At 40.6% G+C, this 27007-nt stretch overlaps 1 pseudogene; it reads left to right on the forward strand.

The window, feature by feature from the left end:
• The first annotated feature begins 14970 nt into the window (after positions 1–14970).
• Positions 14971–27007, forward strand: part of LOC132022181 (immunoglobulin lambda-1 light chain-like) — a 31882-nt pseudogene continuing 19845 nt past the window's right edge.

Consider the following 27007-nt stretch of genomic DNA (forward strand, 5'->3'; position numbering starts at 1 on the left):
CTTTATAGATTTTGGACACTAGTCCTTTATCTGATATGTCGTTTGCAAATATCTTCTCCCATTCTGCCAGTTGTCTTTTGATTTTGTTAACTGTTTCCTTTGCTGTGCAAAAGCTTTTGATCTTGATGAAATCCCAATAGTTCATTTTTGCCCTTGCTTCCCTTGCCTTTGGCGATGTTCCTAGGAAGATGTTGCTGCGGTTGAGGTTGAAGAGGTTGCTGCCTGTGTTCTCCTCAAGGATTTTGATGGATTCCTTTCTCACATTGAGGTCCTTCATCCATTTTGAGTCTATTTTTGTGTGTGGTGTAAGGAAATGGTACTGGCACAAAAACAGACACATAGATCAATGGAACAGAATAGAGAGCCCAGAAATAGACCCTCAACTCTATGGTCAACTAATCTTTGACAAAGCAGGAAAGAATGTCCAATGGAAAAAAGACAGCCTCTTCAATAAATGGTGTTGGGAAAATTGGACAGCCACATGCAGAAAAATGAAATTGGTCCCCTCTAGGATTCTGATGGATTCCTGTCTCATGTTGAGGTCTTTTATCCATTTTGAGTTGATCTTTGTGTACGGTGTAAGAGAATGGTCGAGTTTCATTCTTCTACATTTAGCTGTCCAGTTTCCCCAGCACCATTTATTGAAGAGACTGTCTTTTTTCCACTGTATATTTTTTCCTGTTTTGTCAAAGATTAATTGACCGTAGAGTTGAGGGTCCATATCTGGGCTCTCTACTCTGTTCCACTGGTCTATGTGTCTGTTTTTATGCCAGTAGCATGCTGTCTTGGTGATCACAGCTTTGTAATAAAGCTTGAAATCAGGTAACATGATGCCTCCAGCTTTATTTTTGTTTTTCAACATTTCCTTAGCGATTCGGGGTCTCTTCTGATTCCATACAAATTTTAGGATTATTTGCTCCAGCTCTTTGAAGAATACTGGTGGAATTTTTATCAGAATGGCATTAAAAGTATATATTGCTCTAGGCAAAGAGAAACAGGCCCCTAGGTGATTTAGAGCTCTCCTGAGATACCTCCACATAGATTATTACTTAACCTATAATAAAATATTAAATTTAATATTTAACCCACTGAGCCACCCAGGCATCCCAGTCTTGAGGATGGAACTTTGGTGTCTGTTCTGTAGTCAGAGTGTGCCAAGTGGAGAGTGTGATACTCTTACACACTCTGGGCACTGTGTTATTTATTATATTTTATTTTATATATATTATATTTTATTTTATTTGTGTTTATTATATTTTAATAATATAATTAAATATTATTATTACTTCCACATGAAAGGGCCGTTTGGCCTTGGGGAACTGGGAAAGTGTCCAGGCCTTAAGAGACCATGAAAACACCCCGCTACCATCCCCCATTGCCTGTAACCATAAAAACTCACTCCTAACGCTCTCAGGAGCTCAGTCTTTGGGTAGGATCCCACTGAGCCCACTGGCATTAATAAAGCTGTGTTCTCCCATCTCTCCATGTGCTGTTTGGGTTTCCTCGGTCACCTCAGATTTTCCGCAACATGTCCATTAAGGGAACAGGATGTTTTGTGTGTCTGAGCTTGTACAAAACAGTATGGGTTTGGACTGTTTGGACTCATAAAGTCTACAGAACACAGTGCCCAGAGTGTTTAAGAGTATCACACTCTCCACTTGGCACACTCTGACTACACAACAGACACCAAAGTTCCATCCTCAAGACTGGGGCGCCTGGGTGGCTCAGTGGGTTAAAGCCTCTGCCTTCAGCTCAGGTCATGATCTCAGGGTCCTGGGAGTGAGCCCCACATTGGGCTCTCTGCTCAGCAGGGAACCTGCTCCCTCCTCTCTCTCTCTGCCTGCCTTCCCATCTACTTGTGATCTCGTCAAATAAATTAATAAATAAATAAAAGACTATCTCCCCATCACACAGACTTCGCACCGGCTTCCAGGTTCACTGAATCCAAACTAATATCCTCTGAAAACAAAGACAAGACTAGATCATTTTATTTGTGTCTAGGGAGGAGGGACTAATTAGGCTAATGGGCAGTTTTGCCATCCAGAGCCCAGACCAGGTTGTTAGAGCTGGGAGTATTACCCTTTCTGTCTGTAGGTCCTATTGGAAAAACACAAAGCCTGTTTGACCATTTCTATAAGATTTTACATGTGGTATATATTTCAGGGCAACAGGTGAAGAGATAGATAAAATACCAGCCAGAATGGGAGACTCTTAAAGATTTTACATTAATTTCATGAAAAATAGCAAAACTCTCTGAAACTGAAATATCTTAAAGGCTGCTGTGTGAAAGTAGCCATTTTTAAGAACTTATTGGTTAGAAAAGAAAACATCACATGTTTCTCACTATTACTCTTTTTTCTCACAATTCAAGTCTCCATTTTGGGTGATGAGTTTCCCCTTAACAAAGTACCCCAAATTTGGTGGCCAAACACAACACGTGTTTTTTCTACCAGCATGGAGGCAGGAAACCTGACAGGAATGTTCCTGAGCAGCTCTGACTCAGCACCCAATTCCACAGTGACCATCTGTGCTAAAAGCCCAGGAAAGCATACATGAGACCCTGAAGAGAAAGGGAGTAAATCCCGTTTCTCTTATTCTAACACACAGACTTTCTTTTCAAGTTGGGTGCTAAGGGCTGTGGTTGCTTATGACACATGAGAAGAAAGAGTAGATGGTGGGGGGAGGATTTTTCTATAATTATTCAGAAAAAATAATTGAAAACTATTTCTCGTTCATTTTGTTCTATCATATTTACTGCTAGAGCCATAAAATTCTTTTGACTTTCCCCTCATCTTAAACAGAACTATAAGCTTTCTAAAACAAATAGAGAGATTTAATTTTCTCTTCTGGTCACCTTCCTTGGAACTGAGTGCTGTAGGGAGTTGAATTCAAAGGGTTTAGCACTTGGATCTACCATTCTTCAACAGTTAGGAGACACCAAACACTTTTGAACTGCTTTCAGTGGTCACACTCTGCCAAAGAGCCTGGAAAGTAATTGTGATTTGCACACGCATCAGAAAGAAATCGTGTTTGACAATGTACAAGAAGGTTGACTTTAACTGAAAAAGGTATCAGAAAGACGGAAAAAGAACACCCTCAGGTGTCTCCCTTGACATGGCCACAAGAGGTACCACGAAGATCCCAGGAGGGGGCGCTGGCTGTGTCTGGCTATTAGCCAAGAGCCCAGACTGGTTTTAGATGTCATTATTATTTCTTGTTACCACTTAAGATTACATCTCAGAGATTCCCCTTTTCACCCAGGGTTAATGTCACATCTCCTCCTGCCGCCCATGTTTCCATCAGATTCCATGGAGACAGGGAAAATAACACTTACTGAAGGTTCCAAAATGACATATTTGAGTCAGCAGAAAACAAGTTCCCTCCATCAAATACTGTCCCGGGCATTTCTGGGGAAATGACCCACATAGGAAACACATGTGAGAAAGACTTGTGGTGAGAGGTCCCTCTGGCAAAGGAAAGGAGCATGGAGTAGTCACTGATGGGCTATCAGGACACCATGCAAGGTGCTCCTCATCCAGGTCTGAGACAGTGGGAAGCCTGCAGCTTCTCACGGGCCCATGGCCATGGCTTTGGGGACCTGTCGACCAGACCGGACTCACTTGCCCACATCTGTAGTCACCATTGGTGTCAGAGAGAGAACTTGTGTAGTCTGGTTTCCCCACACTTCTTAACTGGGCACACAGCCTCTCAGTGACCAACAGGGTGACTGATGAAACAGGCGCTTTGGTTAGATTTAGACCAGGAGCTGCATCCAGCATGGAAAACTGGGCAGAAGGGACATCTCTCAAGACCAAATAAAAAATCACCTCATGACTTTTTTCTCTTCAAATAATTCCCATGTGGGAAACCTCAGGGTGGGAAGGCAGCTTCCTGCTACTCACCCCCAAACTGGGTCTGACCAACTGACCCCACAGGTGGACCATCCCAGGCATCTGTAGATCTATTTTAGATTACTGGTGTCCAAGACAGTATGGCTGAGGCTGCTCGCAGATGGTTCCATGCTGACTCTTTTCCCCTCAACTCTGGGCAATGCTAATTCCTGAAGGAATGACCCCTGCTTTCCTTAGCACCAAGAGCAAAGATCTGCTCTGCCCTGATCTCACTGCCACACTCCCAGCCTCAGTGCATGTTCCACTGAGTCATAGATAGTGATGGGGTCCCAGGGAGAGTATTTTTTCCCAAAAGCCCAAGTCAGATTCACTATATCCAGTAAGTCTGATTGACCCTGCTCTGCCATCCTCCCTGGTGTACACAATGTCTGCACCTTTCCCTCATTTTTACCTTGCACAATCATCAAATGACACAATCTCATGATTGGATCAGAAATAAAATCCTTGGAAAATCATCTCATTATAGAAATAAGTGCAATAGAGGTATGGTTACATAGTCTTCAGGTGAGATTGTCAGAACAGTGTCCTAACTGTGAATCCTGATAGAGCATCAATCCTACCATGGGATTTGTGTCTCAATCTCCCTAACTGGGAGTAGCTCAGTGAATAATGTACCTGAATTTTTAATCTTTTATTTCTCCAGCATGTTAAGTGATACAAAATTCTATTCATTAATTGTATTAAACAAATAATTGACACAATTGCAGCCGTGCTCTGGTGCACGTTTTAATAAATCACATTTTCCATAAGTCCGGTGTTTTCATCAATCCTGTTCCTCTTTTACATTCTCTAGGCTGTTAATATCCATGTTGTAATTGACCATCAGAGAAACATTTGTCATCTAAGAGCAAACATAATTTATTTCTTCAATATTCTCTATTGGGTTGCAAGCTATAAAAATAACTAAAATCTTAAAAACAATCACAAACACTGGTAAACTCAGACAGAAGTAGACTATTCCCAATAAATTCGGCATATGACCAAATAAGGAGAATGTTTAAATGAGCTCCTCTGAATACAGTTGTCCAGGACTTTGTCACAAAAAAAGACTTCAGTAGTCATATTTATTTATTGTTCCAGGAAATCAGAAATGTTGGCGTAGATAACTCCTGGTATGATTCACTGAGGTTATACTCCTTCTGCAATATTCTTGCCAAAACTGAAAAATCTTCTTCCAGTCAATAGAAAACATCAAACAAATCTGATAAGCAGGACAAATTCCCAAAGAGCTGTCCAGCACACTGCAAAAGTTTCAAGGTCATGAAGAATACGTAAAACTGAGATAATCGTCACAGATCGGAAGAAAGTAAGGAGACATGGCAACACATGCCATGTAGATTCTTGGAATTTATCCTAGGACATAAAGAGGGCCTTAAGAGAAAAATCAGTGAATCCAATTATGGATTATTAATTAGTTAACAGCATTGTATCAATGTTAATTTCCCGGCTAAGATAACTACAGTAAGGTTATGTAAGCTGTTCATATTAGGGTAAGCAGGAGAAAGAGTATTCGGAACTAACTTAATACTTTTGAGATTTTTTTTTCTTTTAAGTCTAAAGCGATTTCAAAATACATTGAAATATGTAATCAAGAGTATTTAAAATAAGAAAACAGTATGAGTTCTTTTTGCGCTACTCCATGGTGTCAATCTCTCTTCCCGCCTTTACCTATTTGGAATTCCCTTTTCTTTTCTTTTACTTACCCACGCTTTGAAGTCTGGTTGACATGCAGTGTTCCATCAGCTTCAGGTACACACAGAGTGATTCAAAACCCTGTACGGCACTCTCTACTCACCGCAGTGTCGCTCCCATCAGTCACCATAGGATGCTGTTGTGATACCATTGACCCTGTTGCCTGGGCTGTACTTTCTTCCCCGTGACTTATTCATTCCACAACTGGAAGTCTGTACCTCCCATCCCTTCATCCATCTCTCCCATCTCTCCACCTCCTTCCTCTCGGGCAGACACTTGTTTGTTCTCTGTATTTATCAGTCTGGGTTCTACATTTTGCTGTTTGTCTATTTGTTTTGTTTTCTAGATTTGACATACAAGTAAATCATACACCATTGGGCTTTCTCTCTCTAACTTATTTCACTTTGCAGACGATCCTCTAGGTCCATCCATGTGGTAACAGATGGCAAGATTCCATTGTTGCTTATGGCTGAATAATACTCCATTGTATGTACATAAGACCTCTCCTTTATGCATTCATTTATCAATGGACACTTAGGTTGCTTCTATATTTGGCTATCGTAAATACTGCTGCAGTAAACATAGGGTTTCATATTATCTTTTGAAACTGGTGTTTTCATTGTCTTTGGATAAATACCCAGCAGTGGAATTACTGGAGTGTGTGATATTCCCATTTTTAATTTTTTGAGGAGACTCCATGCTGTTTAAACACCTTACTCTTTTTCACAGTGGTTGAACCAATGTACAATCCCACGAACAGTGCATGGGACTCCTTTTTCTCCACATCCTCACCAACACTTATTCTTTCTTATCTTTTTGATACTAGACATTCTGATAGGTGGAAGTAGATATCTTATTGTGGTTTTGAATTGCATTTCCCTGATGATTCGTGGTGTTGAGCATCTTTTCATGTGTCTGTTGGTCATCCCCAATCTTCTTTTGAAAAATGTCTATTCAGGTTCTCATCCACTTTCAATCCAATTATTTGGGATTTGGTTGTTGAGTTATAATAGTACTTATATATTTTGGATTTTAGCCCTTTTTTGGATGTATCATTTGCAAATATCTTCTCCCATTTAGTAGGTTGCCTTTTCGTTTTGATGATGGTTCCCTCTGCTGTGTGTTTTTCAGTTGGTGTAGTCCCAACGGTTTATTTTTGCTTTTATTTCCCTTGTCTAAAAAGACATATCTAGAAAAAGTTTCTAAGGCTAATGTCAAAGAGATTGCTGTTGACCTTTATGTCTATTTTCGTGTCCATACCTTATCAATTTGTTTACTCTAGCTGCCCAATACAGTTTGCAGTCTAGGATCGTGATACCTCCAGCTTTGTTCTTCTTCCTCAAGATTGCTGTGTATACTCAGGATCAACCTTTTTTTTTTAAATATTTTATTTATTTATTTGACAGACAGAGATCACAAGTAGGCAGAGGCAGGCAGAGAGAGAGAAGGGGAAGCAGGCTCCCTGTTGAGCAGAGAGCCTGATGTGTGGCTCGATCCCAGGACGCTGGGATCATGACCTGAGCCGAAGGCAGAGGCTTTAACCCACCGAGCCACCTAGGCACCCCAGGATCAACTTTTTAAAATAGAAAGAAAATGTGTCTGGAAAAAGCTAAAGATATAGAAATCTAGCAGGAAAATGGAAGGAACATTTAAATATGTCCCTCCTACTGCTTAGGCAGCATACTTATATCTTTATTAGTTTTATTCTATCTTTAATGTCACTTTGCTCACTTGAGAGATCACACCCTTCTCTAGCTGGCTCTCTCCATTTGGCTGTGCCCACAGGGGATTTGCATGTTGTCCCCCATGGAGGACCTTCCCTTGCCAATCTGAGATAAAAAACCAAATCTCAACTGGTTTTGACCTACCAGGACTCATCCTTTTAACTTGTCAAAGCTCAGCTTCTGGGGATCCTCATGCTCTGGTTTCCAGGTAAGGACAGAGTGCCAAAGGGGAAGGGAAATGGGAGGGCAGGATGAACTCTGAGAGCACCACAGTTTCCCACATAAATTCTGTTTGCCTGTGAGATGGATATGTCTTGCCCTCTGGGATGTGACATGTGACCTTTAGATCTGTGATAGAGGAAGAGTCCCAAAGGAAAAGGCACTCTGCGTACCCTGGTGACTACTGTAACACTGAAGATAGGAAAGGCTTAAATGACCTCCAGAGATGCCTTTATGTCTGCCAATCTCTGGTTCTTTTTTGAAATTGGAGAGTTTTGAGTTCTGAATCAAAATCCCTTAAAAAGCATTTAGTCTGAAATAAAAAGCAAATGGGAAATTGTGAAAATTTCTCACAATATTTGCACATAACCTTGCTTTCCCTCTTCCTACTTTAGGATCCAGTGGGGATGTCGTGATAACATAGAGCCCACTCTCAAAGCAGGTCACCCCTGAAGAGACAGCTTCCATCTCCTGCAGAGCCATTCATAGCCTCTTACAAAGTAATGGAAACGCCTATTTGCATTGGTTCCAGCAGAAGCCAGGCTAGTCTCCACAGAGCCTGATCTATTCAGTTTCCAACCATCACTCTGGGGTCCCAGACAGGTTCAGTGGCAGATTTCAGTGTTCACTGGTTCAGTGGCAGATCAGGGACAGATTTCACCCTGGGTCAGGGACAGATTTCACCCTGACAATCAGCAGCGTGGAGGCTGACGATATGGGAGTTTATTACTGTGAGCAACATACATATGTTCCTCCCACAGTGATTCAGCCCCAAACACAAACTCCCTGCTTGTTGTGGCCCAGCTGCCCACACGTGTTGCTTGTCTGGGGAGGAGGCACAGCAGATTCTCCCTGTCAGTATAAGAGGAAGATGATGGGGAGCTCAAGGAATAGTTGAGGCTGTGGGTTCTGGACCCCAAGGACCTCAGCCACACCCCAGCACCATCCTTTATGGTCTTGTCAGCTAAAAAGTCTTGGGCATGACATGTCTGTCAGGAAGAATGGGTGAGCTCCGAGCACCAGCCAGGACAGAGGGAAGAGCTAAAGGAAAGTTCATGTGAACCTCCTGCCTTGTGTAGAGTTGGAATTTAAACTCAGGAGGAAAGCCAGACAAGTGAGGCCATTCTCAGAAATACAAGTGGAATCCATATTGCTATTTGACAGTTTTGAGCACCTGGTATTGTATGGAAATGTGGAATTGCCATTTTGTACATCTGAAACCAATATTACACAGAAAGTTGACTGGAACTTAAATTAAATCTTTTAAAAACAATAAAATCTGGGGCGCCTGGGTGGCTCAGTGGGTTGAGCCTCTGCCTTTGGCTCAGGTCATGATCTCAGGGTCCTGGAATCGAGTCCCTCATCGGGCTTCCTGCACAGCGGGGATCCTGCTTCCCTCTCTCTCTCTCTCTGCCTGCCTCTCTGCCTATTTATGATCTCTCTCTCTCTCTCTCTCTCTGTGTCAAATAATTAAATAAATAAAATCTTTAAAAAAAACAATAAAATCTAATACAGCTGAAAGGAAATAAAAAGAATTGTTTTGACAAGGCAGAAAATTTTCACACACGAATTTTATCCCCTGCTTTAAAAAAAGATGAAGGAAGATCCCTCCCTTCCCCAGGGTGGGAAACCGCACAGGAGGAACCACGGCTTTTAGCTAATGGGACTCTTGTTCTTCCCCAATGAGATTTTGGTCAAGAGAACCCTCCCCCTAAACCCTAATTAAAAATGACCTCTTTTCTCCTTTAACTTGCCTAATATTTGTCATAGGATTCTTATCCTCACCTATTCCTGAGTAAATTTCTGAGTTGATAAAACCACTGGCCATGTTACTTTTAACTTGGTCATACTCTTAAGCAACATTTCCTCAAGTTTCCCACCTTACTCCCCTAGTATCTGGACACACCATTCCACTCTGTTTTTTGAGTTCAGTTCTTTTAGGTTCTACATACAAGTGATATCATAGAATAGTTGTCTTTCTCTGACTTCTCTCCCTTAGCAATAATGACCTCAAGATCCATCCAATTGTTTGCAAATGGCAGGATGTCATTCTTTGTCATGGCTGAATAATATTTCATATACCACAACGTCCTTATCCATTCATTCACTGATGGTTGTTTGTTTCCATATCTTTGTTAGTATGAATAATGTTGCAGTAAACATGAGAGCATAGATATCTATGACAACTGATTTCCTTCAGGGAATTTGGGAAGATAAGGTTTATTACTCATTACCTTGAGGGGCAGGTCTTGTATTTATCAGAGAATTATGATGGCCTGATGTCACATCATTGCTGTAGTCAAGGACATCTGGAAAGAATGGAAATCAACACAGTAAGTAAACTCCAAGCATTACATGTGGTGTTCACTATTCAAAAGCAAGCAATTCAATTTCAGGGTTTCAGGGCTCCAGGAACAGGCCTGCAAGGAATTTGAGTCTTGTAAAAACTTTCTCGGCAACATGAAACCGACCATTCATTCTAAAATGAGATTCCTAGGTAGAGCCTGCAAAAGGTTTATCATTAGCATGGTTTTTGAATAGCTTCTGTAGAGGAGGTGTTTATTAAAGGCTAAGAACTGGGTTAGAAAAAAAAAAGAGTCTGTAGTCAATGAAATAAAACAACAGAACACCAATTATATTGCCATTTGCAATTTACAGAAATCTCTGGGCTTTACCATGTGTAAGTAGTGTATTAAGGACTTAACCATCTAGTGCCACTATTCTCACAATTCTCCTGTGGAGATGAGAAATCAGAGGTTCTCAGAGCTCAGGTTGCTCAAGGGACCAGTGCCAACAGGGAAGAAGGTGGGAGAAGAATCGGATACTCTGACTCTCTAATTCCTACTCATTAGCTAATCCATTCATATAAAACAAGTAGATAGACATAGACACAGTAAAGTGTGTGGAAAGTGACTATGAAGTGTGTAAGTGGGTAAACATAAACACAGACAGCTCCCCTAGAGCCACTACACACATGCAGATGGAGTCTGTCTCCAACATCCCAGTCTCCTCATGCTTCTTCTGTCAAGTCCACATTTCTTCCACCACCACCACCAGAGGCCCCCACTGTTCTGTTTTCAACCAAAATGTATCTGATTTTCCCAGATCTTTTACTTTATCACAAGTGGCCACACACTGTGTACTTTGTTGTCCCGCTTCTCTCCAGCAACACATTTTTGTGTGTCATCTACATCATTAATGTGGCAGTAGTTTGTTCCTTTTTATTGCAGAATGATTTTTTTATTCAAATAGATCACAATTTATTCGTTTTTATTTAACACTTTGTTCTGTTTTTATTTTGTTGTTTTTGTTTTTTAAAGATTAATTTATTTGAAAAAGAAAAAGAGAAAGTGAGTGCCCATGCACGTGCATGCACAGGTGGCAGGTAGGGGAGAAACAGAGGGAGAGAGAGAGAGAAACCTTAGCAGACTCTGCCTGAGCCCTGAGCCCAAAATGGGGCTCAATCCCAGGACCCTGAGATCATGACCTGAGCCAAAGCCAGGAGTCCAGCACTTAACTGACTCTGCCTCCCATATGCCCCATCAGTTTTTATTAATAAAGTTTTATTGGAACATTCATGTATCTGTCAGTTGTGGATTTATGCACCTACCTCCCTTGGGTATATTCCTAGAAATGGAAGTCCTGAGTCACAGGGTTGGCATAGGCTTGGCTTTACTAAATACCACTTTATCGAAATGGTGAACATGTTTACATTCAACCAGCCATGTAATAAAAGTTTCAGTAGCTGTAAATACTGTCCACTTATTGTCAGACTTTTTTTTTAAAGATTTTGTTTATTTATTTGACAAAGAGACATCACAAGTAGGCAGAGAGGCAGGCAGAGAGAGAGGAGGAGGCAGGCTCCTTGCTGAGCAGGGAATCCTATGCGGGGCTTCATCTCAGGACATGGGGATCATGACCTGAGCTGAAGGCAGAGGCTTTAACCCACTGAGCCACCCAGGCGCCCCTTATTGTCAGATTTTAAAAAAACCAACAACACACAACTGTATTGATAGACACTTCTCCAAAGAAAACATACAAATAACTAACAGACACATTAAAAAACACTATTGGGTATTTACCCTAAAGATACAAACGTAGTGATCCAAAGGGGCACGTGCACCCGAATGTTTATAGCAGCAATGTCCACAATAGCCAAACTATGGAAAGAACCTAGATGTCCATCAACAGATGAATGGATCAAGAAGATGTGGTATATATACACAATGGAATACTATGCAGCCATCAAAAGAAATGAAATCTTGCCATTTGCGACGATGTGGATGGAACTAGAGCATATCATGCTTAGCGAAATAAGTCAAGCAGAGAAATACAACTATCATATGATCTCCCTGATATGAGGAAGTGGTGATGCAACATGGGGGCTTATGTGGGTAGGAGAAGAATAAATGAAACAAGATGGGATTGGGAGGGAGACAAACCATAAGTGACTCTTAATCTTACAAAACAAACTGAGGGTTGCTGGGGGGAGGGGGTTTGGGAGAAGGGGTTGGGATTATGGACATTGGGGAGGGTATGTGCTTTGGTGAGTGCTGTGAAGTGTGTAAACCTGGTGATTCACAGACCTGTACCCCAGGGGATAAAAATATATGTTTATAAAAAATAAAAATTAATTAAAAAAAATGTTCATCATCATCATTAGCCATCAGGGAAGTTCAACTCAAAACCACATTGCGATACCACCTTACACCATTTAGAATGGCAAAAGTGGACAAGACAAGAAACAACAAGGGTTGGAGAGGGTGTAGAGAAAGGGGAACCCTCTTACACGGTTGGTGGGAATGCAAGTTGGGTCAGACTCTTGGGAAAACAGTGTGGAGATTCCTTAAGAAATTAAAAATAGAGCTTCCCTATGACCCTGCCATTGCACTACTGGATATTTTCCACAAAGATACAGACATAGTGAAAAGAAGGGGGACATGCACCCCAATGCTCATAGCAGCAATGTCCAAAATAGCCAAACTGTGGAAGGAGCTAAGATGCCATTCCACAGACGAATGGTCCATATATATGATGGTTTCTACTACTCAGTCACCAGATAGGATGAATACACACCGTTTGCTTCAACATGGATGGAACTGGAGGGGATTATGCTAAGTGAAATAAGTCAAGCAGAGAAAGACAATTATCATAGAGTTTCACTTATATGTAGAACATAAGGAATAGCATAGAGGACCAAAGAGGAAGGAAGGGAAAAATGAGGGAGGAGAGACCAGAAGGGGAGATGAACTGTGAGAGATTATGGACTCTGGGAAACAAGCTGAGAGTTTTAGAGGGGAGGGGCATGGGAGGATGGGTGAGCCTGGTGATGGGTATTAAGGACGACATGTATTGCAATGAGTACTGGGTGTTACAGGCAAGGGATGAATCATGGAACCCTACATCAAAAACTAATGACGTACTGTATGGTGACTAACATAACATATAAATATAATAAATAAATAAAAGTTGATTTGTTATGTGAATTTCATCTCAATAATAAAAAAGGAAAGAAAAATTAAAAAATAAAACTATGCTTTAGTGGTATCATCTTTCAAATTAGCATTTCCCTGTTGACCAATGCTATGGAGTAAGCTTTCCTGTGTTTATATATACATGTCCACATACATACATATGATTTGGAATTCTTGATTATAGAATAGATTGATCAAGTGTTCTTTTTCTATGTTTATGTTTGTCCCATTCAATAAGTTTCTGCCTCTCTTCAGAGCCTAACAATATTCTTCTATAGTTTCGTCAGGCATCATTATTTTTACCTCTCGCTCATAGAGAGTGGTCTACCTATAATTCATAATTTTGCCTGGTATTAGATGGGTCAAAACTTTTTTTGATTTCTCAGTTTATTCTTATTTCAATATCCAATAGCACCTTACCATTCTTTGTAACAACAACAATAAACAAACAAACACAAAAAGCAAATTATACCTCACTTGAATGCCTTTGTTAGAAATCAAATCATTATGTATATGGAGTCTTTCTCTGGACTTTTTGTTCTCTTCCATATTTTTATTTGTCTATCTTTGTAACTACAGTAACTGTCTTAATCACTGTAGCTTTATAAGAAGTCTGGAAATCTGGGTACTGTAGTCTTCAGACTTTATTTTTTTCCTTTAAGATCTTCTTAACTATTCTAGGTCCTTTGAATTTGCATGTAAATTCTGGAATTGCCTTTTTCACTTTCTAGGAGATTTTAATTGGATTGCATTGAGTCTATATGTCAAATTGAGGGAAACTGAAATCTTAAAAATATCAAGTTTTCCATTCTTTGAGCATGGAAAAAATCTATTTAATTAAATTTCCCTTAATCCACAAAAGATATTTATGTATTGACATTGTATGTGGATACCTGGTTAAATTATTTCTAGTGGTTTATTTGAAGGTTCTCTAAGAATTTATGTATGCATTTTGTTATCAACAAATAAAGATATTTTGCTTCTTCCTTTCTGTATTTTGTAACTTTGCCTTTCTTCTTCCTGTTTTATTTTTCCTTATTGCACTGTCTAGGACCTGCAGTATCATTTTGAACAGAAGTGATGAGAGTGGACATTTCAGTCTCTTTAACAATACAAGGAATAAAATGTTCAATAATTTTACCACCGAGTATGATGTTTATATGGGATATTATTGAATATTGAATGTTGAATATATTGAATAGATACTTTATGAGAATAAGGTGTTTTTCCATTATTTGTGTCTTGCTGAGAATATTGTTCAAAAACAATTGAACAAGTCAATTGTTGACTTGTTTTCAAGTGATTTTTCACTACTATTGAGATCACTTAGGAACAAAGAAAAGGTCCCTCTGCAAGATAAATATCTCTCTTTTTTTTTTTTTAAAGATTTTATTTATTTGTTTGAGAGAGAGAAAGCAAGCACAGCCTATGTAAGGCTCCATCCCAGAACCCTGGGATCATGACCTGGGCCAGAGGCAGATGCTTAACCAACTGAGCCACCCAGGCATTCCTGGAAGATAAATTTCTGATCACCCCCTCAATCCAATCCAATCCAGTGATGCACTAAGACGTCCATGCACATTGAGAATGGAAAGTACATAATAAGACCACCAGCCTCTCTTCCGCTTCCAGCATTCTTGCACCAAACACCATCTCGCTGAATCTAGGTGAATAATGGGGTGGGAGGACATAGGAATCAATGTTGTGAGCACAGGTCAGAAATTCTTCCCTTGGATTGAGCTCTAGGCATCTTCTATCATAACCACCTGGGGATGGGTTGTTCAACTTCAGGGAAGAAGAAGTGAATGGTCTCTGCAACTGGAAGCCCAGATGCCCCTCCCCACCTGCTTTGCATGTTGTTCCCAGCCCACTCTGCTGTCCAGAGCCCATATCAATACCTGGGTCAGTGTCCTGGGGGAGATCTGCCTCAGTTAAGGCACGGAGTGAACCATGATATCCCCAGCTCAGCTCCTCTGCCTCCTGTCCCTCTGGCTCCCAGGTGAGAGGAAAATGGGATGATTCTGCGTATCAGTGAAAACTGTGTTGTTTGGTCTTATCACTTGGCACCTTGACTCAGCAAGCACAATAACTCAAGCTCAATACAGAGGAACAAACCAGAAGACAGTGGTTAAGATGTTTATGCGGCTGACTTTTCTGTTTTATTTCCAATCTCAGGTGCCACTGGAGAAATCGTGTTGACGCAGTCTCCAGCCTTGCTGTCTTTGTCTCCAGGAGAAAAAGCCACTCTCAACTGCAGAGCCAGTCAGAGTGCTAGCAGCTACGTAGCCTGGTACTAGCAAAAACCTGGACAGGCTCCCAGGCTCCTCATCTATGGTGCATCCACCAGGGCCACGGACATCCCAGCCCGGTTCAGCGGCAGTGGGTCTGGGACAGACTTTACCCTCACCATCAGCAACCTGGAACGTGAAGATGCTGCAATTTATCACTGTCATCAGTATAATATCGGGTACCCACCGTGATTCAACATAAGACAAAAACCTCTGTTAGGACCTCAATGATTCATTTTACCAGGTGCTTCCTTTATAAGCAGCTGCTGTAGTGCTTCCTCAGTCTCAGCATCTCTGTTCTGTCGGGAAATCCTGAGGTTCAGAAAACTAACTCCATCACAAGACTTGGGCTCTGATTACTGGATTCTTCCTTGGACTTAGCTGCACTCCCAGTTCAGGAACAATTTCACCACCAATGGCATCAGATCAGATTCATAGGAAAGGACATCTCTAAAGGTCCTGGATGGTGTAATAAGACAACAACAAGGACAACAAAGGATTGGAAAGGAAGAATGAAAAATATCATAATTCAAAGATGAAAAGATTGTATGCTGACAAAATTCAAAATAATTTACAAAGAAACTACTAACAACAACAAAAGAAATAAGTTATCACTGAATTCAAAGACAGCATGCAAAGAACCGTGTGATTTCTGTATAAAGGAAATAAATGCTTAAAAATAAAATTAGAAAACCCATTATTTTTATGCCTCAAAAACATCTAATATATTTAGGAAAAACAACAAAATAATTAGTAATAATTATTAACAGAATATTATTCAAAGAAAACAAAACCTAGGTAAATGGAAAACCGTATTATGTCCAAGGATTAAAAGTCTTGATATTGGGAACATGTCCATTTTATCTTCCCTTCAGCCCAAATCTGTGTATTTGTTGGAAAATTTCATGCCCCAGCAAGGAAGCTTTCCCCCATCCCAGTCCCCAGCAATGATAAACACTCAACATTCTGTCTCATGGAAGGTAACCTGCATAGCCTGCTCTCCCCAGGAGCCCCTTGTATGAGTAAAAACACCCTCTCAATTCTTTTGGTACATGGAGTCCATCAGTCTCAAATTAATGCTTCTTAACTGGAAAAGGGGTCCGTCTCACCTCCATGGAAAAACCATAAAACATAATACTGAAGAAAACAGGAAAAGAAGGAAAGCTCATAGAGTTGAGCCCCACTTTTCTTTCTTTGCTCTTCCTTGGCTAATGAGCAGAGTTGGGATTAGTAACAGGTCATTAGAAGCATAGAGTCTGGAATAAAGAAAAGGCTGAGAAGTCCCAGCACTGAACAAAGTTTCCAACAATATCACACGGTCAGAGATGAAAATTAATCCTCAAGGACCAAAGAGAAGGAAAGATTCTGGCAAAGTCTGAAGACTGCAGTTGGAATTGCAGCAGGGCTACACCCTGGGGGGCTGGAAGGACTGGGAAGAGCCAACAGGGCATCATCGCCAGTGCTAACCCCAGACTCAGGGACAGTGCAATCCTTGATTGGATAGAGATTACACAGCATCCAATAGCACTTCAGGCTGCCAGAATCAAATGTCATTTCTTTCTGCATGATAAAAATCGTTCTTTTATTTTTATTTTTAAATTTATTTATTTGACACAAAGAGTGAGAGAGAGAGCAAGCATGCGGCAGGTAGAGAGGCAGGCATAGGGAGAGGGAGAAGCAGGCTCCCTGCTGAGCAGGGAGCCCAATGTAAGCTTCGATCCAGGACCGTGGGATCATGACTTGAGCCGAAGGCAGACGCTTAACCGACTGAGCCACCCAAGTGTCCTGATAAAAATCATTATGGAGCCTAAAATCATTAAAATGTTTCTCAGCAAATACGTGTATAAATCTACATAAGTAGTAAGTATATAGAACACTGTCTGGTTTTCCATCAATGAGTACAGGAGGAAAATAAACAGGCAAGAGAAATAGATTTCTGCCCTCAAAGTTGCAACTATGAGGTAAGAGGATGTTAGAGGCTTAATGCATTCACTGAAAGATTGAGAATTCTAATAGACAGCCTGAAATGATTAAAAGTAACCAAAAAGAAATTCAAAAATAATAATCCAAGTCAAGAACTCAACAGATGAGTTTAGCAGTAGATTTATCAGAACTGAAAAGAGAAATGGTAAACAGGAAGATGATACAGAGTAAGGTTGGAATATCAAATCAGTAGAAGACATACAAAAGGTCATAAAAGGCAAAATAGATACACCAGGGGGGAAAAGTCCAATGTATTTATAACTGAAGTTCACGAAGTAGAGAGGAGAGTATAGGCAGAGGCAAGATTCAAAGAGGTAGTGACTGAGGAACTTCTAAAACTGATCACAGATTGAAGGAATTCTGTGAACTCTTAATAAGGTAAATGCCCCTTCGAAATGATACCAAGGCCCATCTTATTACCGGTGCTGAGAAAACACATACAAAATGGGGAAAGAGATAAAAAACAGAGAGGGTAAATGTAATTCTTAGAAAATAAGGTAAATTATCTTTAAAAGAGCAACAATAAGAAAACCATATAGCTCTTAACATTAGATGGCGGGAGACAAAATGAAATAAAATAAAATAAATAAAATAAATTTTGAAGGTGTAGGAAGAAAGTATCTGCCAATTAAGGATTCTATACAGGAATATACTTTACAATGGAAGACAAAAAAAATACATTTTACAAAAACAAAAATGTACAAATTGAATCATCAGAAGACCAACATGAATAGAAATCCTACAAGGACTTTTAGAGAGAAGAAAATGAAGTCCAGACATAAGTTCGGAGATTGAAAAGGAGTGAAGAACAGTACAAGGGGTATATATGTGGGAAAGTCTACAGTAATTTTGACTGTCTACAATAATAATATCTTGTGGTATTTACAATGATGTAGAATTAAATTATACATCCAAATGAAACATGGACACAAATACTCAGAAGGTACAAAGTTTTGTACCTTTGTACTTCTAACTAATTTAAGTTAGAGTTTCGAAGATGAATGCATTTTCTGGAATATGTTCAGGTACAAAGGCATATAAAGACAGGACAAGCCAAAAACACATGCCATTACTCTCTAGAATACTCACAGTGTATGAAAATAATACAAAATTTAAAAATGTACTTAGGAAAAGAATGAACCAGTCCTGCAACCACATACCAAATCAGTGCTATGTGAATTGTTATGGAAAAGATTATATAAAGATACTCAAAATTGCATGATAAAATATTACAAATTAAACTAAATCAAAAGACAACTGAAGACTACAGTGAACTATTTTTAATATATTATATATAAATAAACATCAATATTCTCAACTATAAGAACTTTTAAAAATAATTATGGCAAAGAATCAAAATCTATGAAGAAACATGAAAAAAAAAGAACAGAGAATTAAAAAAAAGACAAAAATAACTTTTAAGTATACATAATATTTTCAATCTCACGATTATTAGACAATGCAAATCATAACTATTTTGAGATGGTATTTCTCATCTATCAGATCTGAGAAAATTAAGAACACACGAAGCACATATTTAGACAAAGTTGTGGGGAAACACACACCTCATTTATAGCTCTTGGGGATGGAAGTGAATACTGTATCTTCAGAGAAGAATATGACAGTAGTAACAAAATTATCTGTGTGTTAACCATTTGACCTATAATTCCATTTCTAGGAATTCCTGGAGATACACTTACAAATGCGATGTACAAGGTTATTCCCTGCAGCACGGATACATTTTATCCATGAAAAAGAGGATTTCTATGAACTGATATGGAGTGACTTCCAGGATTTATTTTTAAATGAAAAAAGCAAAGTGCAAACAATTCTCTGTATTATCCTACATTCCTTACAAGGTGGAAGAAAAGAAAAACAAAACAAACAACAAACAAACAAACAAAAATCTGTGAGGATAAACCAGAGTGAGATTGTTGCCTACAGGGGTGGTATGGCTATGAAATAGAAGGGACAGGAATGTGACCTATCTCGGATCATAACCTTTGTTTTTGTGTATCTCTGACTTCGGGAATCACATTAACTGCACACACATTCAAAAACATAAATAAATGTTATCAACCAGGATGAGGGAAGTGCAGTTGTTTTCCTTGTTTTAGATAGAAATTCAGAGATCAGAGAGAATGTGTGTGAGCATTGAGCTGCTCTAGCAAGTGATCTGGTGGAAGTTTCGACAAGCCAGGTGGAAATCTGTTATAAACAAGGAAAGAAAATCTTTCTAAGAAAAGAGTTGGATGTGCACTGATTTAAAAATAACAGATTGTTACTTCACGAATTGCAGGGAACATGATCATCAGATGGAAAGTAAGAGCACTCATTCATTTTCAGGCCAAACATTGTGAGAAATTGGGGCCAGATAAAGGATTGAAAGAACATTGCGGAGGAAGTAAAACAGCCCAGTGATGAAGGGACATAAGCAAAGGATGCTTGCAAAGCCCTGAATAATGCAGACTTCTTGTCTTTTGTGGAACCAGGGAGCAAAGGAACGCACGAAGGCGCAGCTCCCAGGCTTCCAAATGTATTACGTTCAATACAGTTTGAAGGAATCATTTGACTCTTCTCATACTTTTTGACTTAATCCTCTACCAAAACCAGGATGCACCCAGTGTAGAGAAGATAGAAGAAGTTGTCCTCCACTCCGTGATCATCCCTGGGCACCATCTCCTGTGAGATGACTAAACAAAGCAAAGCTAGGATCTAATCCAAGAGAGCTTGAAGATGGGTATTGTGGGCAGCCATCATTCTGTGCTCTCAGTACATCCCAGGTATGTGAGGGAGAGGAGGCCAGTGGGACAGACAAGAAGGAAACCACACCACAGGTTACAACCAGAGAATATAACAGAAGGTGATATAATCTCAGACTGGCTGAGTCGCTGGGAACCCCAAACCTGATCACACCATAGGGACTCCATTGCTAATGAGAGAGTCTTGAGCACCAAACTATTGAATGGCCTTGAGTCCCAGATGTGGTGAGGAAAGACCAGTTCATAGAGCATTGACATCTAACTGAAAACTACATCTCCTATATAATGCTCCCACTCTCTGGTATGGTACCTGGAAACTAATTATGATTTGTCACAGGCATCAGAAATAAAGCATGTTTGAAATTGTATAAGAAAAAGTACATTGTCCCCTGGAAATGACACTCAATTAAACAGGAAGTACCCCAGAGTGTCTCTCCACACATGGCCACAAGAGGGGACACCTACACCAAGTGACCCCAGAGAGGAATCTGGGTTTATCTGGTACTAATGGCGGAGAGTCCGGACTAATTTAGGTCACCGTCATCATCATCACCATCACTTTTTCATTCCATTTCAGAGTTTAGCCTTTTAATGATACAATAGGCTTTTTTTTTTAAGATTTTTTATTTATTTATCAGAGAGAGAGAGGGAGAGAGAGCGAGCGCAGGCAGACAGAATGGCAGGCAGAGGCAGAGGGAGAAGCAGGCTCCCCGCCGAGCAAGGAGCCCGATGTGGGACTCGATCCCACGATGCTGGGATCATGACCTGAGCCGAAGGCAGCTGCTTAACCAACTGAGCCACCCAGGCGTCCCTGATACAATAGTTTTATAGTTCCTCCTACTGCCCATTATACAGCTGACTCTATCTATGGCCCTATGGCATTTCATATTTAGAAAGACTCAGAATGATCTAATCAAAGGGTAATTGGCACTTAAACTGGTTCCTTTTATGACAAAATGTTTCAAGCACAATGAAAGTCTGGAGAATTGACTCACACAGAAAATACACATGAAGGGGAATAGTGAGTGGGAAGGTTTGTCCAATAAAGGAAAGAAGACTAGATCTCTGGAGTGTGGTCCAGTCAGTGATGAGCTTCCAGAGGACATAGATCAAGGCACCCCATTCAGGCAAGCATGACAAAGTGCAAACCTGCAGCTGCTGCCCAGGCTGGTGCTCATGGTTTTGGAGACCAGTAGATCACACTCACATTTGCTCACATTGGCAGTCACTTCCTGAATGCAGACACAGAACTGGCGTGGTCTGGCATCTCAGCTTCTCAGGAACTGTGGACCCAGACTGCCAATGACTAAAACAACGAGGAAGAATATTTTTGGTTAGATGTATAATGATAACTACACCCAGGAAAGAAAAATGGGTAGAAGAAACATCTCTCTATACCCAATTTAAAAATCACAATCTTGTGACTCTTTTCCCTTCTCATAATAATCCTTAAGATGGTATCTGAAACTTCACAAAGTGAGCTTAGTCTTATATATTTATCCCCAGTCCTTGGCCCTGCCCCACTTGAGCCCATGGTTGGACCATCTCCAGGCTTTTGGGAACAAACCAGTCCCTGAGCCACGAGTTTTCTCTTGCAGGGACCTTCAGCTGAAGTTTAGACTGCTGACTGCACTGCAGAGACCTTTGCAGAGAGACACACATGTGACCCTTGACAGCCTCTAAGATACAGACATGAATCTTTGTTCTGCTCCTGCTCATCCAGGCTGAAGACATGCTTTCATGTGGTTCCCAGATCCAGGTCTTTCCGGGACAGACCTTCCACCCCTGGGGATCTGTGTTCACTGTAGGGGATAATTTTTACAGTAAGTGATATTCAGGAAGAAACAGTCATGGCTATTCTCATCCAGTGCAGAGACAATTAAGAACGAAGACTAACTGTGATATTTCAGTAATTGATTCTGGGGAGGTGTTCAAAATTTTGGCTAAAGTCTATAAAATATCTAACATTTGTGAGAAAATATGATTTTGGTACTACTTCATTCCTTACTTCAAAATTATTACCTCATATTTGCATTTCCATGACAAGTTTCTTTCTTCTTCCAGTATCCCATGGGCAGCTGTGCTACTCGGGCTCCATCCATCTTGTCTGTGGCAATGGAAGGGGTGTCTGTGTTGCCTGAAAAGCAAGTCTCAGTCCCATCCCTGCATTGGACACACCCACCTGCACGGGTTCCTCAACTTGCACTAATATCCTCAACCTGCAGGGTGTCCCACAGGGCTCCTAGGGACTCAGACCATTCAGTGGTGGTGGGTCAGGGACAGAGTCCACACTCACAATCACCAGCATGGAGACTGGAGGCACCACTTATACCTGGGTGAACAGCACACTCACTGGGAACCTTCACATTGTAATGGCCCTAAACACAACCCTCCCATGTGGGGTCAGCCCTTCTGCTCAGCTGAACAGCTGCTTCCTCTGGGGAATCAGTCAGAGCAGCTGCTTCTCTCAGAGAACCAAGCTGGGGTGCGGTTAAAAGGGTGGGGGGCTCTTGAAGGAGGTCAGGAAGATCCTCATGGTCTAGACCCAAATCCTGACCAGAGTTGCTTTCAGTGGATAAACAGTGTCCAGAACAACATGGCTGAGGTGGCTCATAGATGGTTCCACACTGACTCTCCCCCTCAGCTCTCAGCCTGGCTGATCCCTAAGGAACGACCATCCGCCTCTTCCCCATGACACCAGGAACAGACCTCCCCTGGATTAGTGTAAAATTCAGAAATATCCAAATATAACTTTAGATTTGTTAATATCATAGCATTATCATTCATTTTGGGTTTGGAAAATTATGCCATGGTTATGTGCAGTGATACTGTTAAGGAAAGCTAGGGCAAGAGTACACAGGAACGATCTGTTATAGTTGAGACTTTAGGTAAGTCTAAAATTATTTCAAAATAAATATGGCATAGAAGTAAAAATAAAAATAATAAAAGAGCATAAATGCTTACTGAAGGCTTCCACAAGTGTTACTCTATTTTTGCTTCATTTTCTGGGTGTAATTCCAGTGCCTTGTGGCGCCAACCTGGACTCTGATTGTCTACAGTATGTTGACTTATTTGTCCATCCTGGAATACACATAAGTTGTTAAAAAATGGCTAGTGCCTACTTCTGAGCATCAGAATTCCAAGTGTTTGAATTCCATTTCTCTTAATTTCAGAGCTTGGGGTCCACGTTCTCTATTTAAAAATTACTTCTTTAGTTAGAGTTAACCCTTGAATAGCATCGGTTTGTCCACTCAAGTCTACTTACATATGGATGTTTTGGGGTATTTTTTTTTTTAATAAACACCGTCCAGTACTATAGTGTATTTCCTCTTCCTTATGTCCTTATGATATTCTTCATAACATGTTCTTTTCTCTAGCTTTCTTTATTGTTTTAATGCTGTATATAATACATGTAACGTACAAAGTAATTGTTAATCTACTGTCTATGTTATTGGTAAGGCTCCTGCTCAACACTAGGCTATCAGCAGTTATGTTTGGGGGGAGTCTAAAGTTAGACATGCATTTTCAATTGCATGGGACAGAGGGTTGGCACCATTAACCCCTGCATTGTTCAAGGGACAAGTAGTTAGTCTACACCTTCATTCCCTCTTTCAGGGTGGCTATGATGACTCTTTAAATCCAGTTCTGAAGTCACTCCCAATTACACAATAATAAACAGTTTAGTGAGTCATTTCTGCAAAAACAAACAAGAAACAAGCACTGTACACAACTGGAAAAATCATCAAAATCTATTTCAGTTCTTTATTTTAGGAAATTGCCATAAGAACAAAATAAATGGAGCAGTGCTCATTCTTGAAAAAGAACTAGAGCTTAGAGTAAGGAAGGAGAGTTTGTGTCTTTTTACCCATGAATGCTCACTTCTGTCCCCAGTTCAATTGATCTGTCACTTAACAACATAAGGATGGTGACAAAAACTAACAGGTTATTGCCAGGAAAAACTGGACTTCAGGTGGGATGTGGATTGGAGCAAGATCCTTCAGCAAATACGGTTATTTAAACATAAAATATTAAAATACTGGCAGAATAGGAATGCCTAGGTGACTCAGTTGGTTAAGCAGCTGCCGTTAGCTCAGACCCTGAGTTTCTGGGATCCAGCCCCTCATCCATACCCAGCCAACTGCTTATTAGGGAGTCTGCTTCTCCATCCCCTTCTGCACCTCCCCCTGCTTGTGCTCTGTCTCGCTCTCCCTCTCTCAAATAAATAAACAAAATATTTAAAATATTGGCAGAATATTGGGGAAAATGTCACACATAATGGAACATAATTAATCTATAGAACAAAGAAACTCAAGGAAATCTGTTCAAGAGAAACACAATGAGCTTCACATTACACAGAGTAGAGTAAAAATGATCAAAAACAAAGAGAAAATCTTGAAAGTGACAAGAAAAAAACCCAACTCATTTTTTAAGGGAAACGATAACACATTGGCTATCTTTTCACCGGGACTGGTAGGGACCACAAACAGTGACAGATTTAAAGTGCTGCAAGAGAAAAGAAAAATCCACAAAGAGTTTTATAACCACAAAACTATCCTTCAGAAATAAAGGAAAAGTAACAATATCCCCTGAGAAGCAAAAAGGAAGAGAAGTCATACCTGGCAGATATGCAAACAAAAACCATAAAAGGAAATCCTTCAGACTCAAAGAAGTGACGGAAGGAGCTAACTCAAATACACAAGAAGAAAGGAAGCACTCAAAAATCGTAAGGAAACTAGAAAGAGGATGGAAACAAAAGGATGTTATGTGTAACTAATGAACCATTCAACACTACATCAAAAACTAATGATTACTATACAGTGACTAACTGAACATAATACATACATACATACATATGATAAAAATAAACTGAAAAAAGAATAAAAAACACACACACACACACAAAGGATGCTTGCTGTGACTTATATGAAGCTGAAGTCCAAGAAAAGTCCAAAGTATTGTGAAACATGTCAAAATCATAGTTACCTCGGTTGGGTTAGCAGAGAGTTGGTTTGGACTCAAAGGAGAGAGGCATCTCGAGAATTTGAAATATTCTACACTTCAATATGGACTGTGAATTTATGTAAAACTCAGATGCACAATTAAGATTTCTGCCCTTTCCTTGGCACTACTTTTACCACAATTTAAAACAAAAAGACAAACCCTAGATTCGTTTAAATAAATGTGAGAAAGATTAAGAGTCACCAACTACTTATGGAACTCAACCTTATTAAGAAGTATAAATGTGACTGGGAATGTTCTAGAGACATAGAACACCGGTTGAGGAAAAGAAGGAAACGTCAAACTGTGTGCCTTTACTCTTCAAGCAGCATAGACCTTAGCTCTCTGAGTTTTCCTTTGAACACAGACATTTTATATTACTCTGCTCCCCTGGGGGCCCCTACCCTCCCATTGGCTCTTACCCAGTGGCTGTAGCCACCAGGAGATTTGCATATTGTTCCTTAAAGGAGGACTAAGATACAAAGGCTCAGATAAAATCTTTGCAACTGAGATAAAAGACCAGCTGTCGTCTTGGTCAGGACTCATCAGATAAACTTCCCCAAATGAGGTTCCCTTCTCAGCTCCTGGGGCTGCTGATGCTCTGGGTCCCAGGTAAGGACAGAGGGGAGATGAGAAAGCAGAGTGGGTCAGGGAGGGTCACACTACGGACACTCCTGCTCTCCATGTCTATTATGGCCAAGAGCTAGAAGCCTACCTCTTACCCTCTGGGAAGAGGCATGTGATGTTTAGATCCCGGAGAGCAAGGAACGTTTCAGATTGTGGTAAGACTATGACATAGAGAAAAGGGGGTGAGGCAGGCAACTTTTAGACTCGACTTTGTCTGCTGCAAATCTTAGGTTCTTTTTTGAAATTGGATATTTGGGGTTATTAATAAATATCACAAAGTGTGGTGTACCTTCATGGCACAGTCAGTTAAGCTTCTGCCTTTGGCTTAGGTCATGATCTCAGGGTCCTGGGATGGAGCCCCACATCAGGCTCTCTGTTCAGAGGGCAGTCTGCTGCTCCCTCTCCCTCTGCCACTGACCCCCACTCATGCTCTCTCTCTGTCATATAAATAAACAAAACCTTTTTAAAAAAGTTACAAGAAAGTGATGTAGCCTGAAATAATTACCAAGTAAAATTTTGAAAATGACTCATAATGTTGGCATGTAATCCTACAATTCTCTCTTTACTTTAGGATCCACAGGGAGGTCGTGCTGACTCAGACCCCACTCTTGTTGCTGGTCACCCCTGGAGAGCCGGCCTCCATCTCCTGCAGGGCCAGTCGGAGCCTCCTGCACAGCAATAGAAAATCCTATTTAAATTGGTACTTGCAGAAGCCAGGCCAGTCCCCACAGTCCCTGATCTATGAGGCTTCCAACCGTTTCACTGGGGCCCCAGACAGGTTCAGTGGCAGCGGGTCAGGGACAGATTTCACCCTGAGAATCAGCAGGGTAGAGGCTGACAATGTGGGGGTTTATTACTTCGGGCGAAGTATATATGTTCCTCCCACAGTGGTTCAGCCCCAAACACAAACTCCCTGCTTGTCATGGCCCAGCTGCCCTCACGTGTTGTTTGCCTGGGAAGCAGACACAGCAGATTATCTCAGTCAGTGTAAGAGGAAGAGGTTGGGGACCTCAGGGCAATGGATGAGTTTGAAGACTCACTGCTTCTTGCAACCCACAAATTTTGAAATTTTGATACACCATGTTTTCTTTTGGTTTAAAAAAGTATCTAATTTCTCCTTTTATGTCTTGTTTGACCCAAGTTTCACTTACTGGGTATATCCTCTAGTGAGTACAGTTATTTAGGAAGGTTGACCAACTTGGGTCACAGAGGTCTCAGAGCTCAGGAAATTACTCCAGTGACCTGCAGTTGGGGAAGTTCATTCTGGCTGGATGGCTTGATCTTAGTACTCATGCAAGGAGAAAGTCTTCCTTCTAATTAGAGAGAAGT

This window comes from Mustela nigripes, chromosome 7 (assembly GCF_022355385.1).
Source record: "Mustela nigripes isolate SB6536 chromosome 7, MUSNIG.SB6536, whole genome shotgun sequence".
NCBI lineage: Eukaryota > Metazoa > Chordata > Mammalia > Carnivora > Mustelidae > Mustela > Mustela nigripes.